Here is a 20092-nt window from a genome sequence, read left to right as displayed (position 1 = left end):
GCCATAGAAGCCATCAATGCTACAGCTGCTCGGAAATGCGACTTCCCCCCGAAAATGGTTGGCGTTTTTTTTGTGCTGGTATTAAACACACCTAGATGACTTCTGGAAGCAATCCTTGTACAGCCTGTTGCAGGGAAATCCATCTCGACATAAGATAGGTCTTATTAGGTAGTCTTGGAGGATTCCTATTGAGATATCGACCGAGATTATCGTTACTGCTCATGCAGATACTTGTCTTGACATGCGTATTGTGGTTGTTTAATTCACCATCAAGTGCCTTCATCCGTGAAAAGAATGAACGCATCATGCTACGTTGACGAAGACAATGCTATTCTTTAGATTCGCTGATGATGGCGTGGGCACAATTTCTCATCATTATGGATAGTAGCATTTGCCGTTTTCTTTATCATATACAAATTACTTTTATCCATGTCGGACTCTTCTTATCAGTACGTTGTGCTAATTAAAAAAAATTGTTTTGTCTGTAAAAGCTTGTGATCTCTTATAAAGAGCATGTGTTAGTCAAGAGTTCGAAAAGAGTTTCATTCTCGATGAAGTTCTCTTCCTCTGCAAATGTGTTAGGATTTTATCTTAAGGATCATTTATGTTGAAGAATGAATGAATGAGTTTTAATGTTGAAGATCAAAGTTTAATCAAAGTTTTTAATGTCGGATACTGTTTTGAAATATCTTTTTCCTTGTTTTAAAGGCAATGATTAAATCATTTTGTTCATATATTGTATTAATTCTAAATGTGCAAAATATTGCTAAGCTAACTATTTGTCAAAGAAAATCAAATGCATTTAATTAGCTTCAATTTAAAAATGGAATCAAACAAAGAAGACAAACCCATCTAACTCAATTCTGATAAGTTAAAATTTTTGTCGTAAACAATCGCGAATATTATTTTTCTATATGTGCATATTTATTTTAACCTTACACTTCACTCACTTTCTTGTACTCATGATTGTTCGCCGCACAGAAAAAAATCTTACAGCAGGAAAAGTAACTGAGAAAATTCACTTTGAACTTGAATTTTCAATTAAACTTAATTGAAAATTAGTAATTGCTTAGCTAAAATTTCTTTAATAAAAATTACCCACATTAAAAATAAACATAATAATTTATTTTCATGATTGAAAACTTATTAAAAAAGTCTATGCAGAATTTAAAATGCGTGACATTCAAAGAATCAATTCAAAATCCACATTTTGAACATTTATTTCGAAATCATTCAAAATCTTTGTATCTCAGAATTACCTAATCATTTATGAGCGTTTTTTGTGCTGAAATAAACACAATTTTTTAAAAGCATTCTTTTATAGATGTATTAAAAAGCATAAATTTCTTAAATATTAACTTTTTCTTTTTAGTCTTTAAATTATAATTTCATTTAAAAATATTGTGGGATTTTTTTTCTCAAATTCACTAGCATGTATAATCAAAGTAATCAAAAACTTATTACAGTCAATCAATTAACTGATAGTTGAAATCTTAAAATGTTGCACTGCCACTACAAAATTTTAAAACCCTTCCATATTAGCGAATATTGACTCTTTCGAATCTTTACAAGCATCTGAAACATGCCAAATGAAACAAAAAGTGTTTAAAAAAACAGGGATCTTGATGAAGTTGCAGAATTTTTTTGTCAATAATTTGCTCTAAAGAACTGTCTTACGCCATTCTCTTAGTCAATGGTTCTTTCAAACTTTTTAGGAGGAATTGAAATTAAAATCCTTGTACAAATTTCCTTTTACAATTTTCATGAATTTCTTAATAGATAAATCCTTATCAGACATTAACAAGAGTTGTTTTGGCTTGTTTCTGAAAAAGCAGTCAATAACCGAACCCTTTATGCTAATTTAAAAGTGTGGTTTTTTAGTTTAGAAAAAAATAAAGATGCTCTGATTCAGCTGATTAGAAATCTATCACTGCTTTCAAACTTTGTTACAAAAAATCATCAATAAAAATATTTTCATTTGTTGACTACACTGGCGCAAAATAAAATCCCAACATCAAGAAAGACTTGTGTTAGATAAACAAAATTCGGTAGGCGCGTTTATACATCAGAAAGATGACCTCGATTCAAATTAAATTTCGCGCTTAGTGCATAAGTATGGCGCTAGTAGCGCCACTCAGAATTTGCAAATCAGGTTTGCTTTAAATACGTGTTGTAAAGTCACTGAGCGTTATTTATCTTTAAAATCTGACGTATTGAGTTGATGTTGGCCAAGAATGCCTTTAACAAGACGAAGAAGCCATTATCAACAGCTCCCCGAGTTTGAACAAGGTCGTGTAATAGGGCTACGAGAAGGTGGATTTTCTTCCCGCGATATTGCAGAAAGACTTGGCCGGAATGTATCCAATGGGCATGATTTTTGGAAGCAGTGGTCATGGGATGGTACTACCTCAAGAAGACCGGGTTCCGGGCTGCCACGTGACATTACTGAGAGGGAAGACCGTCGTGTTCGGCGTACGGCTGTGGCGCATCATACTGCGTCTGCGACAGAAATTCGAGCTGCAGTTTGTACAATAGTGACACAACGAACTGTTTGAAATCGGTTACTTCAAGGAAAGCTCCTAGCCAGGCGCCCTGTAGCGTAAATTTCACTGACTCCAAGCCATTGCTGTTTGAGACGCCAGTGGTGTTAAGCGAGAGCTCACTGAAGGACGGAGTGGATATCTGTTGTGTTTTCTGATGAAAGCAGGTTCTGACTTGGTGCCAGTGATGGCCGTGTGTTGGTCAGAAGGAGGCCAGGGGAACGCCTGCAACCAACTGCGGCCGAGACACACTAGACCTACACCTGGAGTCATCGTTTAGGGAGCAATTTCTTATGACAGCAGGAGCACTCTCGTGGTTATCCCAAACACACTGACTGCACATTTGTACGCCAGTCTGGTAATTCAACTTGTAGTGCTGCCATTCTCGAACAGCATACAAGTGGGAGTTTTCCAATAGGATAATGTTCTCCCTCATACCGCTGTTGTAATGCAACGTTCTCTACAGAGTGTCGACATGTTACCTTGGCCTGCGAGATCACCAGATCTGTCTCCAATTGAGCAAGTATTGGATATCATTGGACGACAAGCCCAGCATCATCCACAGCCAGCACTGACCTTCCCAGTATTGACAGAACAAGAACTACAAGCATGGAATTCCATACCACAAAGTGACATCGGCACCTATGACACAATGCATGGACGTTTGCAGGTTTGCATTGAAAATTCTGGAGGATTCTAATGTAACAGCATTTCACATTTTAAATGCATTTTCTTGAGCTTAAATTAACCTGCAATCTTGAAAATGTAACCAATTAAACATGTTAACATGAAAAATGCAATGTCCAAATTTCATTACTCTACAGTAATTTTTTCTTGGTGTTGGGATTTTTTCCCCTCCAGTGTAGATAATAGTCCGATAAAATTTAGAAGTGTCACTAAATTTATAACAATGTTTTTCACTTTATCGAGGAGAAAAATTTGACATTTTGTCTTTGAAAAGACTTTCTGTATTGCTTCAGAACAGTATTTCCGTACTCACTTTTTACAAGATCCTCCTGAGCCTTCAACAGTCTGCGCTTGATTTCAATTTTGTCTTTGAAAACCTGTAGAAGAGTTAATAATGCTTACAAAAATGGCACTAGAGATAGATTTCAAGCTGAAAAACCAACATGAATTCATTTACAGAGAGATTTGCTCTTTCTAAAGGACGATTTTCTTTTAGATTCCTCAATTATATTCTTCTACCTGGAATATTTGTTATAATGACCGATGAAGAAATTTTAGTTCCAATTATACAAAATAATCGGAACTATTCCATTCAATTGACTGACCCCAAAACACTTTTTATTTTTGAAATAACGGTTATATGACGGACGTGATATAAGATTCGAATTCTATCTTTCAGATTCAGAGAAATTATATCACATTAGAAGCAAGGAAGAGACCGATAACTTTATTTTCAGTTTGGATTCCATCTTTATTAAATGTAATTTTGAGTCATGCATTAAAATTATTGCTAGGGGAGTTATTATTGAACGAAGAATTGGGGATAAAAAAAGTGGTTGAAGTCGATAAATTCGCAGTTTTATGTTCTAAGTATGTCGAATACATTTCAGAATGAATTTATAATAAATTCATTAAAATGAGTTTTTTAAATTATTATTAATGTACTAAATGTACTTCTATTAATGTACTAAAAAGTAGAATATTATTTTATTTGAATAATTTTCCATTTTTTAGTCAAGATTAATTATACATTTCTATAATTATTATGGAGTCTTGAAATGAATTTCTTTATTGTATGGAATAAGGCTTTAATTAAATTATTCCTCTAACTGATAATTAGGACTTGAGAACGTTGTATTATCAAAAAGAAATCCCGACTCTTAGCATTAAAAAAGTGATTAAAAAAGAATCACAAAATAAAAACATAAAATAAGTCAGGTTGAATAAATATCAAATAATCATTAAATGAAATGAAACGGGGCCATCGTATGTGCATCTAATATTTAATTAACAAATTATTCTTGTGTCATTTAAATTAATTAGAAAGGAAGCTTACAGACTTATCAATCGTATTCTGAAGGTGCATTAAATAATGTCTTTTTTTCAAATTAATTTATTAATTAACCAGTATCTGTTACATAAATACCCAGTATGTTCCCGAGAGATTGTATAAACAGTTGTTTTGGCTTTTAATCACAGTAATGAACTGATTTGAAGAGGAAATAATAAGAAACTACTGCATGTTGCTACAGAATCTATTTTACCACTCATTCCTAAATACTTCTTTTCCACTTTTATTCATTAAAAATATGTTCCATTTCATATAATATCGCATATAAGCTACCATAACTATTTAATACCTTAAATATGGAGTAATTTATAATTCTATCCCCAATTTTGTTAAGAAAAATCGGGAAACGAACTTTTGTGAAAACAGAAATATTTTGAGACACGAGAGGAAATATCTAAGATTTAAAAAGGCAATTTAAAATGAGTAGGATTAGAAGTAAAAACTACAGTTATTATTGTAGATCTATCTCTTATTTAAATCTTTTTTTCTTTGGCATTTACATTACCTCAAAAAGTGTACTTAAGCGATTGGATCTGGTAGAAAAACTCTTATTTAGGTCTCAGAAATCTCAAATTATCCTTAATCACCCAAATAAATTTTGATTTAGTAAAATTGGTGCTCTTTAAACTTGTCATATTCCATTCACAACCATCAACTCAAAAAGTTCCTTAATAATAATGGACATTCACTCTAGTGCCTTTAACATAATAAATCAAACTCTTAAGTACTTTTCTACTAACGCGCCAAGTTGGCGAGCTCCCATTCTATGGTTGCTCCCTTTTGTAACTGAGCGGGCCATGAATCGCCAAAACTAGATTTTAAGATAGAACGCGATGCTATATTGTTGGTAGCGGAGTGGTGCCATGCCCCTTTTCATAGTCCAATAAACTGCATTTTATAGCTGCACCGCAATTATTAGTTCATTATCATTTGTAGAGCTATCATCGACCTCTACACAAATTATACATGTTGAAAAATCCACTATAGATCATCTCAGAATATCTCCTCCATCTCTACAACCTCCATTTTTTATTGAAAAGGATTAAAATAATCATTTTCAGATTCTTCTAACATAAGGACAATTTTTTTCTTCCTCGATGTCACTTTTCATCAGTCATAATCAATACTCCTTTTTAAAAAGTAATATGCATATAGATCACATGATAGGTTCCTTAAAAATGTCAGTTAATAATTTGAATTAAAAAATAAGCATTATTGTGAGACGAGAGACTGAATTTAATATCACTTCGTATCATATTATAAACTATTCCAAATGCATAAAAATTACAGAATTATAAAATTCTGTTTGTTCTTTTAAGAAACTCCACAAATGATCTTAGGTACAAGATTTCGTGCCTAGGACAACTACCTGAACGTTAGGTTTTACTCGGTAATGTATAGAAAATTAATGTATACATAAAAATTTTATGAAAGTAACAATATTAGATAAAACATTTATTTAATATATAATAAATATTTAAATTGCAACGTGACCAATTATTAGTAAATTGCAAGTATTGTCATAAGTTATTCAATATCATAATTTAAAAAACTGATCCCAAACGTCAGCTGCATGCATTGTTGCTTTGAAACACCAATGGATTTTTTTTTATCAGTTTGAACATATTATTGTTATTCTCTTTTCTGTAAACAACATCTTCCTCATACAGAAACTCTTTTGAATCTGCAATAATTTAGAATATTTAAACACTATATCGTTCCTCTTTAATATCTGTTATTTCTGTCATATAATAATGTTCAACTTTTCTGCCTTGTAATCTTGTTACACAAAAATCCCCTTTTCAATAGTATCACTTATAACAGCTACTGTAGAATTTCTATCATCAGTGAAATTTATAGAATCTACATTGTCTTCTAATTCTTTGGATGTTTCAATCTGAAACACAGATTTTTTTTCCCCAGCAGTTTTCTTTTGCCCATTCTAGCTGCTTGTTGTTCTTTCTTTGCTATCAGGATTCTACATCTCCCTGACTTTCCACTACAAGGTAGAGACAAGACAGATCTCTAAAAATCTTCGTCCAAACAGTATATCAGTTAGAATATATCTAATGAAATTTCAGAATGAGCCTTCCAACAAAAATCAATGCAGTATTATTCTAAAACTGAAGCGCTGCAAAATTCGATCTTTTAAAACTCGTTCGGCAACGTCAGTTTACTATTTGTATTAGATCTTAAGACATCTAAATATACAGTTATGAATATGCGCAATGATAAATAGAGAATAAAAGTGGGGTAAAGGCTGACAATTTGATGAAAATCTGTTAGAAATCTTATTTAAAATTATATTTTTGCTTTTAAAAATATAAAAATTGTTTTTCTATATACAAATTAATAATCTGCAAAAACAATTGCAACAAATGTATATTTTATAAGCCAAGCCATTGGAAGTTTCCAAGCAAAACAAAAGAAAACATTCAACAATAACAAAAATTAATTAATTCAAAATGGTTCAGAAAAAAACTGATTATTTCAAAAGGTCTTTTCTCTACTTATTATGAAAAACTTTCATAAAATAACAACATAAAGAATTTGATGGCTGTTTTACCTAGGGCCATGGTAAATGTAATTTCATACAAAATGCTGTATACTGAAAAATACACATAGAGAAAAGACTTATTTAATATTTAAATAAGTACTTCATTTTACAAATAAAATTATGTACTGGAATTCAAAAAAAAGTATTGATTTACCGTTGGGAAACAATAGAAGAAATGAGTTGTAGAATTTTACTTTAGATTATCTAAAAGCTTTTTTCACTTATAATTTGCTGCAGTTTCCTCCTACAAAATTTTAAATTGATTGACATAATACAATTACAGTAGACTCCCGATTATCCGCGCCTGCCGCACAAAGTGTTTTTTTTTTTTACAAGCGTAAAGCAAAGAAAATAAAAATGTTCACAAAACTGAGCGAAACGTTAAATTTGCTAACATCGTGCTTATTTATGACAAAAATATCCCAGGCCCTCTCCCGGAGCCTTCCCCTCAAGCAAACCTAAGAAGCAAACACAAATGACTGATTTCTTCAAAAAGGTGTAGTATTACAGTTATGCTTTTGTAATTCATAATACACTACAGTATTAAAACAGTACATATGTATTAATTTTTATGTGTATCCTTGACGCCTCCCGTAAGTACAAAGCACTTTTTTGTTTTCATTAACAAAATGCATTTTAGGTTAATTTTGAGTCATATACTAAAATATTAAGCGTTAGTTAAACATTTCCTGCTGTTTATTTTACGTTTTATTGTACATAAAACGATTTTTCAAAGTTGGAATGACTGTTTTCTCTTTTGCTATACCCGTTTTTAGCTTTTTTCGAATTATCCGCGATTTTTGTTATCCGTGGCTGCCGCACCACCCAATTTCGCGGATAATCGGGAGTGTACTATAGTAATACCACTCATGGAACTCAGTAATAGAACTTAAAAACTAAATATTATATAGTTTAAGAGGGAAATCCCCATATGTACAGTCTCCCTTAAATCAAATCTGTAATCATAAATATACATATTCATGAAAAAAAGAACAGCACGTACTTTATATGACGATTTAATTTCTTTTTGCATTTAAATTTTTAAAAAAATGCATATTTCTTCTATTCTTCTTCTTCGCGCTACTAACTCTCAATATTTTGACTCTTAATATATTTCTTAAAAAGGAATCTAAAATTCCTTTTTTACTATAATGCTATGTAACATGAAGCTTTTTCAGCATTCTTTAAAAATTTATTCTGTTAATATTGGTAAGTATACACAATGCATAAATTAAAAAAAAAAATCTTTCTGATTATGCTTTCAGTTCTTTTCCCTAAAGTAACGCCCTATTATATAATTTCATTTTTTTCCTTTTTATATTTAGATTTCAATACACCCACAAGGACATTTGTTTTGCATTTTACGAGACAAATTATATAAAATGATCAAATTATAGCTATGCGCATTGTATTGACGGACCTTTCTCAGGCGAATCATTTGATTTCTTTCTATATAAGGAAGGAAAATATCTTTCCCCTGCCTAAACTGTTATTTAAGAAAAATAGCTTCCTTCTTTCTTTATGTATGTTATTGTTTAGAGAGAGAAAATGCTTTTTCACCTGTGCTATAAAATTTTATTGTTTTATAAGTAGTTATAAAATAGTTGCCTCGATCAATTGATAAGAACAAAAAACTTCTGTCGTGTTGCAGAATTTGGGACAGCCATTTTCTTTTCCTTTCTTTCTTTCTTTTCTTTTCTTTTTTTTTTTCGGATATAAATGTTTGAATTCAAGATGAGAATCATAAATTCTATTCGAAAATTAATTGCTCAAAATATTATTTACCTTCTCCAAAGATCGCTTCGTTCTGCACAATGTTAAGCCCTTCTTGTATACGAATCACACAAAGAGAAAATTTTGATTCGTCAGAAAAAAAAAGAAAAAAACACATTGCGAGACTTTGAGGAATCACTACGCTTTACACATTTTGCAAAGTGATCCCCCAATTTTTGGCATTGTGTTTACCTGTTTATATCTCTTTGATCATGATTCTATTGTTTTATAAGTAGTATTGTAAGTAGTATTGTTTAAACGCGCTCGAAAATGGAATACGCATGAAATTTTGTATGTGCTTTTCATATTAATATTGTAGATTTCCTTTAAAATTTAGCTGGAATCCTTCCAAATGAAGTTTGCCTATTTGTCCATCAGCGTTTGTATGAACACGTTAGCTTAATAATACAATCAGCTAGGTAGATGAAGTTTGGTACACGGTTTTATTGGAAAAATTATAGATCTACATTATATTGGACCGAATTCGTCAACTATTTGAGACACTGTCTTTTCGAATATATGTGAACAAATAATTCAGAGACATACAAACTTGATGCATTGATATTAGTATTTCATCGTAACTATGATCGTTTACAAATTTTGGATCTAATCGATCGGATGAAGAGATTCTATGCCTTTTGTACCTCAGTATGCGACAAAGATAAACATAAAACGGTTTTTTTAAAACAAAATTTTACTAATTTTACAAAAAAAGTTTAGTGGATATCATTCCCAAAGTAGATTTATCGTACATTTATGGTAAGAGTAGAATGCAAATAAAAATTTCCATTTATTCTAAAGAGAAATGAATCGTATGAATTCCTGAAATACTAAGTAAAAAAACGCGCTAGAAGAAAGACAGATTCTTTAATTGTGAACTTGTTTCTTTTACATTAGAGATAGACATGTATATCGAGCTGGAAAAGTATTTTAAAATATGTAAAGATTACATTTTGGCTGTATGGATCAATAAATGTAATGCTGAAAAAAATACTTAACATAACGTCATATATATTCTTCTAGACCTCTTAGTCATATTTGGTGAAGCATTTTAAAAAATAGATCTGTTTCTGTGAATAAAGAAACTGTTTGTATTTGATAGTTTCAAAATTTTGTTACTTTAACCGTAACTGTGAGTTTTCACATTATTTCAGAACTCATACCATGTAATATCTGCTTATTCTTTTCTCTCGTTAAGGGAGAGGGAAGATCAAGATGTATTGCAAAAACTATCAAAGGGCAAAGAAAATTAACTCTCTTTTTTTTTTTTTTTTTTTTTTTTGTCATCCCTGTAACAGTTATAATCGTATCTATCAATGCACCGTCACAAAATGCATGTTATCAGTAAATGCATGATACATACAATTTTTTCTGTTCTATGCTCTTTAAAAACAAAAAAACGAAAAAAAAAATCCCTCGTTTCTCATCCGGGAAGTTTTAAAAAATCCCCTGGCCAATAATTAAATAAGAAAGACAATAATTTCAATAAATCATTCTCGTTCGGTTGTTCAACCATAGTACTAAAATTTATAGGTATTAAAAAATAATAATTGACAAATTTAATCAAAACAAATTTTAAAACCATGTACTAAATAATAGAAATTCCATTTTTTTTTTTGTATTCATTATTACAAATATTGGATTTGCTATCGTTTTTTCTCAATTTTCCTGTGGAGCAATCGTATGAAATCACAATTTAATTATACTAATAGACTAATTTATAATTAAGTTCTAAATATATTAAAATAGTACATTGTAAACGAGAATACACAATTTAGGGACTTCAACACACCGGTATCGGAATGATAAATCATTTTTTAAAACATGAAACAAGAAATAAAATTGTGTAGAAAGGCTCAAATAAATAAAATTGTGTAGAAATACCCAAATCAAAGATAAAACTCTTAACTAGATCATACAATTTGCTAATCCAATTCAGATTTTTGAAAAAAAAATTCTATAAGTTATTAAAACACAAAGTAAATGTCATATCAAAAATTTTTAGGACATGAAGTTATATTTCGCAATGGACGCAAAAGAGCGAAAAACTGTCTTTTTTTTATGCGGCCAAAAAATAGTTTTATAGCTCCTTATGAAACTTCAGAACATATTTTTAAGCGATCCTTATTTACATCCCAAAATGCATTCGAACAGATGTATTTCAAAACACTTACCAATTAAAGTATAAGAGTTGGGAATCTCCACATGTTCTGAAATAATTCTTAAAAAACTACCTACATTCCCTGTTCTTTCAAAGAAGCGATTTGTCTGAGCCAGAGCGGAACAGTTTGATAAATAAATATTACTTTGTTTGAAGAGCAAAGCCTCAGACGGTTTACTTTCGACGCCATTTATTATCCGACTTCAAATAAAATAAAGAAATCCCAACATTTATTTGATGACTGAAAATTTATTTTCGATGAATTTCACTTTAAAATTTAATAAGATTATTTATAGAAAATAATTATTGAATAAGTTCGAGGACAATATGTTAATCGCTTTTTCCTCTTCTATTTATATTTGACCTTTTAAAATTTTTTTACTAAATTTTATTATTCGTCATATTTAGTATTTAAGGATATTCTTTGCAGCTCTACTTAGAGGAATGCATATTAAAAGTAAATTGAATAAAAACAGTTTTATGTTAAAAGTGGAGATTTTTTTTAAAACTTTTTATTCTTTAATTCACATTTAAAATAATTGGCAAAATCAAAGAAACCAATATTATAGAAAATAATATTTATTTTATGTGTAACTCATAGATATGCCATTCCTGCTCCCATTTTCGAGAGCAATCTCAAAAATATTACTTTCCTGTATATTGGTGGAAGTCCCCAAGTCACAATCACTATACAATTTCCTTTTTTTTTTCATATGACAGGATATGACTCCTAGATACCTAATCAGTCGTCCTTTCTTTTCCAAAATATTACTTCCCAAAAACACTACTTCACTGTGCATTCTTTTTGTAAGGGAGGGGGGGGGGACTCCGAAATCACAATCACTGAACTAATTTCCACAATTTTTATTTCATGTGAAAAAATATGATCCCTAATTGCATTATCAATGGTTGCCTGAGTTATGACATCTAAATGTGTTATCAATCATTGTCTAAATAAACATCAAGATCATGACCCTCGCATGCGTTGTCAATGATTGCTTAACGCATTTAGGGGTCATCAACCACCAGCTCCATTTTCAAAAGATATTACAAGAAAAAAAAAAAAAAACAGATATTGGCAGAGCCAATATCTGTTTTTTCACAACTAGCTTCACAACTGGAACGGAATTTCTCATTTTGCCACCTTGCAAGTACAGCAAACCAATCGAAATACTCTATGGTTATTGTACTAATATAGTTTAAAATAGTACTTTCATTTGTTGCGATGAGAGGCAGTTCATTAAAGTTAGTTAATATGATTTGATAAATACTATTATTATGTTAGGCAAACAATTGGTTGCTGAAGGCAGCTAGTTCATTACTATGAATGTTAAGGAACTGTAATCCATTTATAGTAAATTTACTATTGGGTGGCGTCACTCATATAGAAGCAATTTTTAATTAATAATGATTAATGTGAAAGATAACAGCGGTTAGATTACCACTATTTTTGCCATTCGCAATATAAATCCTCACAAAATTCATAACTTCCAAGAAATTAATTCATCTCAACATTCTGGTTGATTTAAATTTATTATTTTAAAAGTTTATTTAAACGGTTTCTATCTAATAAGAAATGTATAGTAAGAAATGCATAATTTTATAATGTTGTAAATAGTGGGAAATATAAAATGGGGACCAATACTTAGCGAATAGTTAAAATTACTTGGAGTTTTTCGTTTTCGTAAGTGCATGGGATAAATTTAAGAAAAAAATTAATACCAAAAAAAAAAAAAGAATTAATACTTAACGCGGAAATGAAAAATATTTTGATGCTTGCATTTAATGATTATATCCAATGGCATAGCTGTTACAATTACGGAAGCTTAATTTTATGAAATTTGGGACTATTGTAAAATATATGGAATACAAAACAAACATCAATAAATAATACTAAATAAACAGAAATGGCTTCTTTCTTGTTACAGAATATGGAGCTTACTGTGCAGTAATTATAAACTGAAACAATTTGATCAGTATGCTTCTAAAATTATATAATTAGAATGCTACAGAGTTAAAATGACCTTACTTACATAGACTTACATTCTGGTTGCCGAATTTTGTTGAAACTATTTGGAGCACGGAGAAAAGTTTAAAGCGTGTTCAATAGTAGCACGAAGTGTTTCTTCAAAGCAAAATGACGTGTTATTCGTGCTTTCAATTTAGATAAAATCGCATGCTTTTTCTATAGAAACGATCCTTTAAGGATCAAAAATCACAGAGATTATGTCAGGAGAATAAGGAGGCTAGCAGTCAGAAAATGTCTCGAAAGTATCCAATTATGCTCAAAATGGACACGAAGCAATTCTTTCACTTGTAGGGAAATATGGAGTGTTGCACTATCTTGCGTGAAGACATTTGTCCTTAAAAATTCGCTTTCTTGTAAAGCAGGAATGACTTGCTGCCGCAGAAATTTACAGTAATTGGCTCACGAAACGGAATACCTTTTAGGCCCTTGAGAAATATTCACCTCAAGGAAAAGGTACTCAAGAATGAAAATCAGCAGTAAAACCACATCATAGAATAATGCAATCAAAATGCTGAGATCATTCGCGCATAACGTTCGGAGGTACAATACACCATATGTGACAGGTTCTGAGTATTTTATACTCTTTCTAGAGCATGGATGGCGAACCAGTGGCACGCGTGCCATCGATGGCACGCGGCACAATATTTTGGGCACGCCGCCGATCAAATCGGTTTGCATTTTACGATTTGCAAAACGACTTGCATGTGACTTCATTTGATAAACTGAGTTTGTCCTAATTCGATTGGTTGGAAATCGAAGAATTTGAAATGCAACTGATTGATTTCCAGTGTAGTTCAATGTGGATTCAAAAATTTATTGAAACCAGGAAAAAGTTGGAATTGATTGAAACAGAAAGATTAACAAGCAACATAAGTAAAAATGCCAGTAACGAAATTTGGAAACATGAAATTCGATTCAAACATTTAACTGTTTAAAGAAGCTGGATTATTCTATTTTAAGCATATTTTCATCTATGCATGTGAGTCTCTTTCAGAGAACAATAACATTAAAGACTCGCTTAGAAACCGTTTGGCAGATGACTCCAATTCAGCATGCATTCTGAACATCTTACAATCCATCTTACAAGCAATTATTTGTCATTTAATATGCAACAACAAAAGTTACATTAATATTACTTTAATTTGAATTACACGTATAACTAAAACATTTACTACTATAAAGTGCAAAATGTATTTTTTCGTAATAAATAAAGAATTTTGAGTTGTTAGTATTTAGTTTTATTTTATTCCCAATAATCACAAGCCAAAATTATTTCACGGCACGTCTATGCCTCCTTAGACATTTCGTTAGAAAAAAAAAATGGCACGTTGATCCATAAAGATTCGCCACCCCTGTTCTAGGGTAATATGCGCGCCATCTGATCACAAAATGTTCTAAGGCTATATATACAGTGTCAACTGCTATTCCGGCCCAAAACCGAAGTGCAAAATCAATGCTCACTGCTTTTGCAGCACATGGAATTTGTATTATGGATACCATTTTAAAATGTATCGCTAAATCTTTCGTACGATAGACAAGAGAGACAATTGGGAATTGGAAAAATATTTCGAAAAATTTTGGGAACCGGACGCTACCTCCATACTTTCAACTGAAATCCATTTCCCTCCACTTTTTGGCAGCTCACCCAACTTCCCAATCTCTTTTCAATTAGTAATCATCTTTTTCAATACATTCTTCGATATCGATATTTTTTTAAGTCTTTCAAGAGTCAATATTTTCGCTTTACAGCTAAACCACTACTATTGTTCTGATGTAACAACTTACCAGTAAATCTTGATCTCGAAAAGCGCTATCTTGTGGTCAAGATTTAAATTATTACTTTTTGCAGTTTTCTTTGCCCCAAAGCCCCTATAACCCATAAACAAACATCAAACAAAAACAAGCTTTATAGAGGTCTGAGTAGGATTACTTTAATTATGACCGTCATTTATTTTTAAGAAATTAAAATCCTCATTATTGATTGACTTCTCATATGCTACAGTTTTCATTCTATCTAATGAGTAAAAGATATAGTTTGCCATAAGACGAAAGAGATATTTTTAAATTTAATTATTTAAAAATAACTTAACTTTTAAAAGTTAATTATTAAGGCACTCTTAATAAAACATTGGCAAGCAGTTTTAAAATTTTTTGATTTGATATTTTTTGCAGCCGCCGAAATTTTTTTTTTTATGTTCTTACATTATAACAAAGTGTAGAATAATATTTGACGCAAGACATACATGATCACTATAATTTGAATGTAAAATAAAAAGCTGTTGACATTTTGAAATTTGTGAATATGGGACTAAATCCATGTTTTACGGGCACAACAGAAAACTTAATGTAACGGAAAAACTACTCATTAGAATCAGCTGAATTTATGCCCAAATTTAAATGGATTACCATTAAATTTTAATTTCTTTGCATATTAAAAATTACTTATTAATAATAACTATGGGTTAAAATGCTTAGAATACCTTATATTTCTAGTAAAGTTTTGATCAAGAACTATATCATTTCTTAAAATATGAATAAAAAGTTAGAATTTAATTTTATTATTAGAGTTTTAAAACCTTTTAGCTCATAATGTCGAGAAGAATGGATCTAGATGAATGAAACATGGTTGAGGAAATATTTTTGGATCAAGTTATGAAATTTGATGAGAAAAAAGAGTATTGCGTTTGGAAATTTTGTATTTTTTATTATTTCAATGTAAACATAGCCTCTTAATGAAACTGTTGAATCAAAATTCTTTCAGAGTATGTTAGAACTTTTCAAATGTATGTTGTGTAATAAACAATGTTAGAATAAAGCTGGGTGATTCCTTTTTCCTTCGACTGTAAAATTGATTTCTAGAGTATTGAATTTTAATAGGGGCAAAAAATGTTGAAAAAATTTTATTTTCATTTTTCAGTTCGCTCAAAATGCCTATGTTTTGAAAAAATAACATCCCCCCCCGCTAAAATTTACCGTTATTCTAAAATTATACTGGTTTTCGGTTTCTCTTAGCATCTTAACACTTCATTTCAGTTGGATGCATTCTAATTTTAAAAATTTGGATTTAGATTAAATTATTTTAGTATCTGTCTTCAATCCGACTTCCGAACGTGTTGTCTCTCATCCATTATCCTAGTCAAAACCTTTTCATGATGAGGAGAAGAATGTATTCCATTCAACTAAATTATAAGATCAATGATTCTTTTAAATGATAGTTTCGTTGTTTGAGCAACTTTCAAAGTATGCTGACATACTACCATTGATATTTTATAATTTCGAACCAGACTAGAGAGTATTTAATTACGATGTAGTTTTCAAGCTCTTTTGTGTACAATTCATTTAGAAAATAAACAGCCTTCAGAAAGTCCAGAATGTCTTACAGCTAGATATGAAGTCCTGTTTGGATTACTCAGATTATCTTCAGAAGATTCTGTTGACCTTTACCAATGATAATGAGATGCATTTTATTTTTGTTGGTTTAATTTGCATTCGGCCTTTCCCATCTTCCATATCTGTTTGAGAGAACCTAGAAATAAAGTTGTTTAAAAACTATTTAGAAGAAAGGAATAAAGATATAAGTACAGTTATACTGAATGGCCAGAAACAATTTATTTAGTTATTCCAAAGAAGACAAAAGCATTTATGGTCTATTATAATGATGATATGCTTTTATATCAGGTCATTGTAAAAGTTCGTCCCCGAGTTTGATAGCTGGTGGAAGGATGCATTTTATTTGGAAATGTCGATGTTTTGTTTCACTGTGTTCCTTGCACTTGGTCTGCCTCACGATTTCCCACCTGCCAGAAAATGTGTAAGAACTTGAAGGTCGCCGGAAAGAGAACCATTATTCATTTATTGAAAGGGCTTACAATCATCGCCAGAATATGGGCAGTAAATTAAGGGTAATTGAAAGGTCTTAATAGTTCGTTTGAGTAAAATAAAATATTTAAATTAAATAATAAACAAGCCAACTCTGGAGTCGAGAGATTTAAAACTTTATAGAGATTTAAACAAAAAGAAAGCAATAAAAACACTTAAAAGTAAAATAACAACGCCCAAAGGATGGAGGATATAGTATACAGTACAGCAATATCGAAAAACTTATAAATATTTAAAATACAATCAATTCACAAAAATACAAAGCTGATAAAAAGAAAATGATCAACTAATTTAAATTTCTGAACAGAGCAAAGACAGCATGAAGAAAAAGAAAAAGCATCACTAGAAAAGTAAATCAAGAACATGAGCAGAAACGCACAAAACTTTTTAACAACTAGAATCCTACACAAAAATAAAACAACAACTAAAAGCTGTTCTAGAATAAATGATTAAATAAAGCATCAGATAAAAGCAAATAACCCAAAGTAAGGACCCATCACCCCAACTTCTTCTCAATTTCATCATAAAATATGTCTCGAGGTTTCACAAATCCTCATCGAAACTTCGTTCCAGATTGCACTAAGGAACCAGTGAGGTTTGGATTCGCTGGAGGGACGGATGAGGTAACTAGTGAGGAACATTTGAAAGCGAAGTGGTCGGTGTCCCCTCGACTACCGCAGATGCAAGAAGGATTGTTTATAATATGAAATCTATGTAAATAAAAAAGAAAAGGACCATGACCATATACAAAAAATAATAATTACTTATTATGTGTTAATAGATTAAAATGAACTCTGGGAACATATGCTCTGCCTCTTACATCTTTGTTTGAGCCATTCCAGTATCGTTGACATTCATCCAAAACAAACTTCTTCAATCATGTTATTAAGTATGAAAAAAAACTGGTATAACAATTAATTCTCCGTAGAATGTTGCAGATTTGAATAAGGATCTCTTTACATGGGATACCGGCATGTGTTTTCACCCAGGATAAGTCGACCCATTCTTCCGCTTTAAGCATGTTTTATTACTATTGATAAATTTTGAATTACACTTATTTTTCTTTAAAATTTCAGTTGATGAAAGGCTATCTATAAAAATGTCAATTTTGACACAATTTTCCAATACCCAGATAGCCTCAAAATTAATTGCCACCAACTTAGTCTTAAAAATAAGGAGGAGCTAATTATATAATTAGCTAATAAGGAGCTAATGAAACAATGAGCTAATATAAGGAGCTAAAATGAAACAATGAGCTCCAATTAGTTTATTATTTTTAAAAATGCATCTCGCAGCCCAACATCGCCGTCAATCCTAGAGCCATTGGTATATACCTCAAATTCAACAGTTTTATGTTCTATATAAATGTCATTAATATTGATGTTATGATCTAATTTATCAATACCTAAAATTCGGGAACCTTTTATGCCAAATTTGAAAATCAAAAGATGGACTTTTCAGAACATCAGGGAGAGGAGGTTTTCCCAAGAAAAAATTAAGCACGTTAGTTGGGCTGGTTCAGTAACATTTGACTATTTTAGCTAATGAAACCTGTTTAATTGTATGCAATTTAGCTTTTTTTTTTTTTTTTTTGCTGAGTGTCTTGCCCATACGGTAGGTCCGTAGAGGAGGGCTTCTTCTATCACAGCATAGAACCATTCTTTCAATAAGTTAACACTGATACCCCAATTTAGCCCAGTTATATAATTAAAATTATTATTCAGTACATATTCTTTTTATGTAAATTTAGAATATGTGGGGACCAGGTAAGTGAATTATCTATAATTATTCCAAAGAACTGGAGATACTTAGTAATAGTTTTGTTATCTAGTTTGATTATTAGTGGTCGTTTGGAAGTAGAAAGTCCGTTTTTTTTATTTTGTGTCCCACTGAATTGTTTGTATTTTGTGTCCCTCTGTTATTATTTTGTGTCCCTCTGTTATTATTTTGTGTCCCTCTGTTATTATTTTGTGTCCCTCTGAAAACGTAGCCAACGTTTTCTCTGTTGAAATAGCCGGCTTGAGTTCTTTTAATTTTTAATTCAATGCACCCAGCTGTATTAACAGAAAATTTCAAGTTTCCACCTGGAATCAGCTTCAACAATCAGAGCTAAATTATCCACGTAGGTCTTGAGGTACAATGCATCATTATTTAACAATAAAGTTTCTTTAAAGTAAAAATACATAAATGAGGCACCAGGACAGAACTTTAAGAACATCCCTAGCTAAGCTCAACAGATCTATTGTTTAAATTACATATCTATTGTTTAAATAACTACGTAAGAAAATTTGAAAAAAAAAATGAGATATCATACTTATCAAGCAATGAGAATAATATACTCCAATCAAGGTTGTTAAATGCCGCCTTGACATCACTAGACATCAATGTAATTTTATCTTAATTATCAATAGACGTCAATGCAATTTTATCTTAATTTTATCCATTAAAAAATTCACGGGCCACCACGCAATTCGATAATTTGTTAAGGAAAGTAATTTCATGCTCACGCAAATTATTAGTATTAATAAATTTATTAAATTCTGAAACAAAAACTCTAATAACAATTTTGCCAGTGGTTGGCAATAAACAGTTAGACCAGTTAAATTGACATAAAGAAGGGTATATTCCTGACTTAAGCAAGAAAACAAACCTAGCATTTCTCAAAATTTTAGGAAAATGAAAGCATCTAAAGCAAATATTTATAATTTCTAGAAAAAAAAAGCAATATATTTTTGCTAGTGGACCTCAAGTAATGGCAATCGGCATGCTTTTTAAGATAGCGGCGTATGATAGTATATTCCCTTCAGTGGCATTCCTTAATTCTCTGGAAGTCTCTAGTAACATTGATAAAATCCTTAATTTCATTATTTATAGTGTTAAAATACATGGTTTTATTTGCCAGTTTTCCCACCAGGAAAATGGAGTCACACTCAAGTTCTTTAATTTTCGCAATGTATTTTCATTCATCTAAACCTATAGGTTTATATTTGAGATCATGCAATTTTAGAGTAAATTTAGTGTCACAAATAAATAAATTTACCAAAGAATAAATGAATTTCCCAAATATTTCTTCTTCTAGACCTTTAACATGACTCTTTTTCTGCCAAAATTCCTT

At 30.9% G+C, this 20092-nt stretch overlaps 1 protein-coding gene across 9 annotated transcripts in view; it reads right to left on the bottom strand.

Annotated features, from left to right (window-relative positions):
- The window catches only part of LOC129958373 (transcription factor E3-like), a 59533-nt gene that overhangs the window by 15681 nt on the left and 23760 nt on the right, over positions 1–20092 (bottom strand). For 3 of the 9 annotated variants that reach the window (XM_056070814.1, XM_056070815.1, XM_056070812.1), the window contains exons 2-3: positions 16479–16624; positions 3541–3604 (exon numbers count right to left, since the gene is read on the bottom strand). The exons of 1 other annotated variant lie outside the window; for it this stretch is intronic. The gene's annotated coding sequence lies outside the window, so the exon portion shown is untranslated. Of the gene's footprint in view, positions 1–3540; positions 3605–11082; positions 11172–16478; positions 16625–20092 lie in introns of those variants that run through there. 5 more of the 9 variants (XM_056070816.1, XM_056070813.1, XM_056070818.1 and 2 more) reach the window with 3 other exon arrangements.

Source organism: Argiope bruennichi, chromosome X1, assembly GCF_947563725.1.
Source record: "Argiope bruennichi chromosome X1, qqArgBrue1.1, whole genome shotgun sequence".
In the NCBI taxonomy this organism is placed as follows: domain Eukaryota; kingdom Metazoa; phylum Arthropoda; class Arachnida; order Araneae; family Araneidae; genus Argiope; species Argiope bruennichi.
The sequence above is the reverse complement of the archived record's forward strand: the minus strand, read 5'-3'. Positions and strand labels throughout refer to the sequence as shown.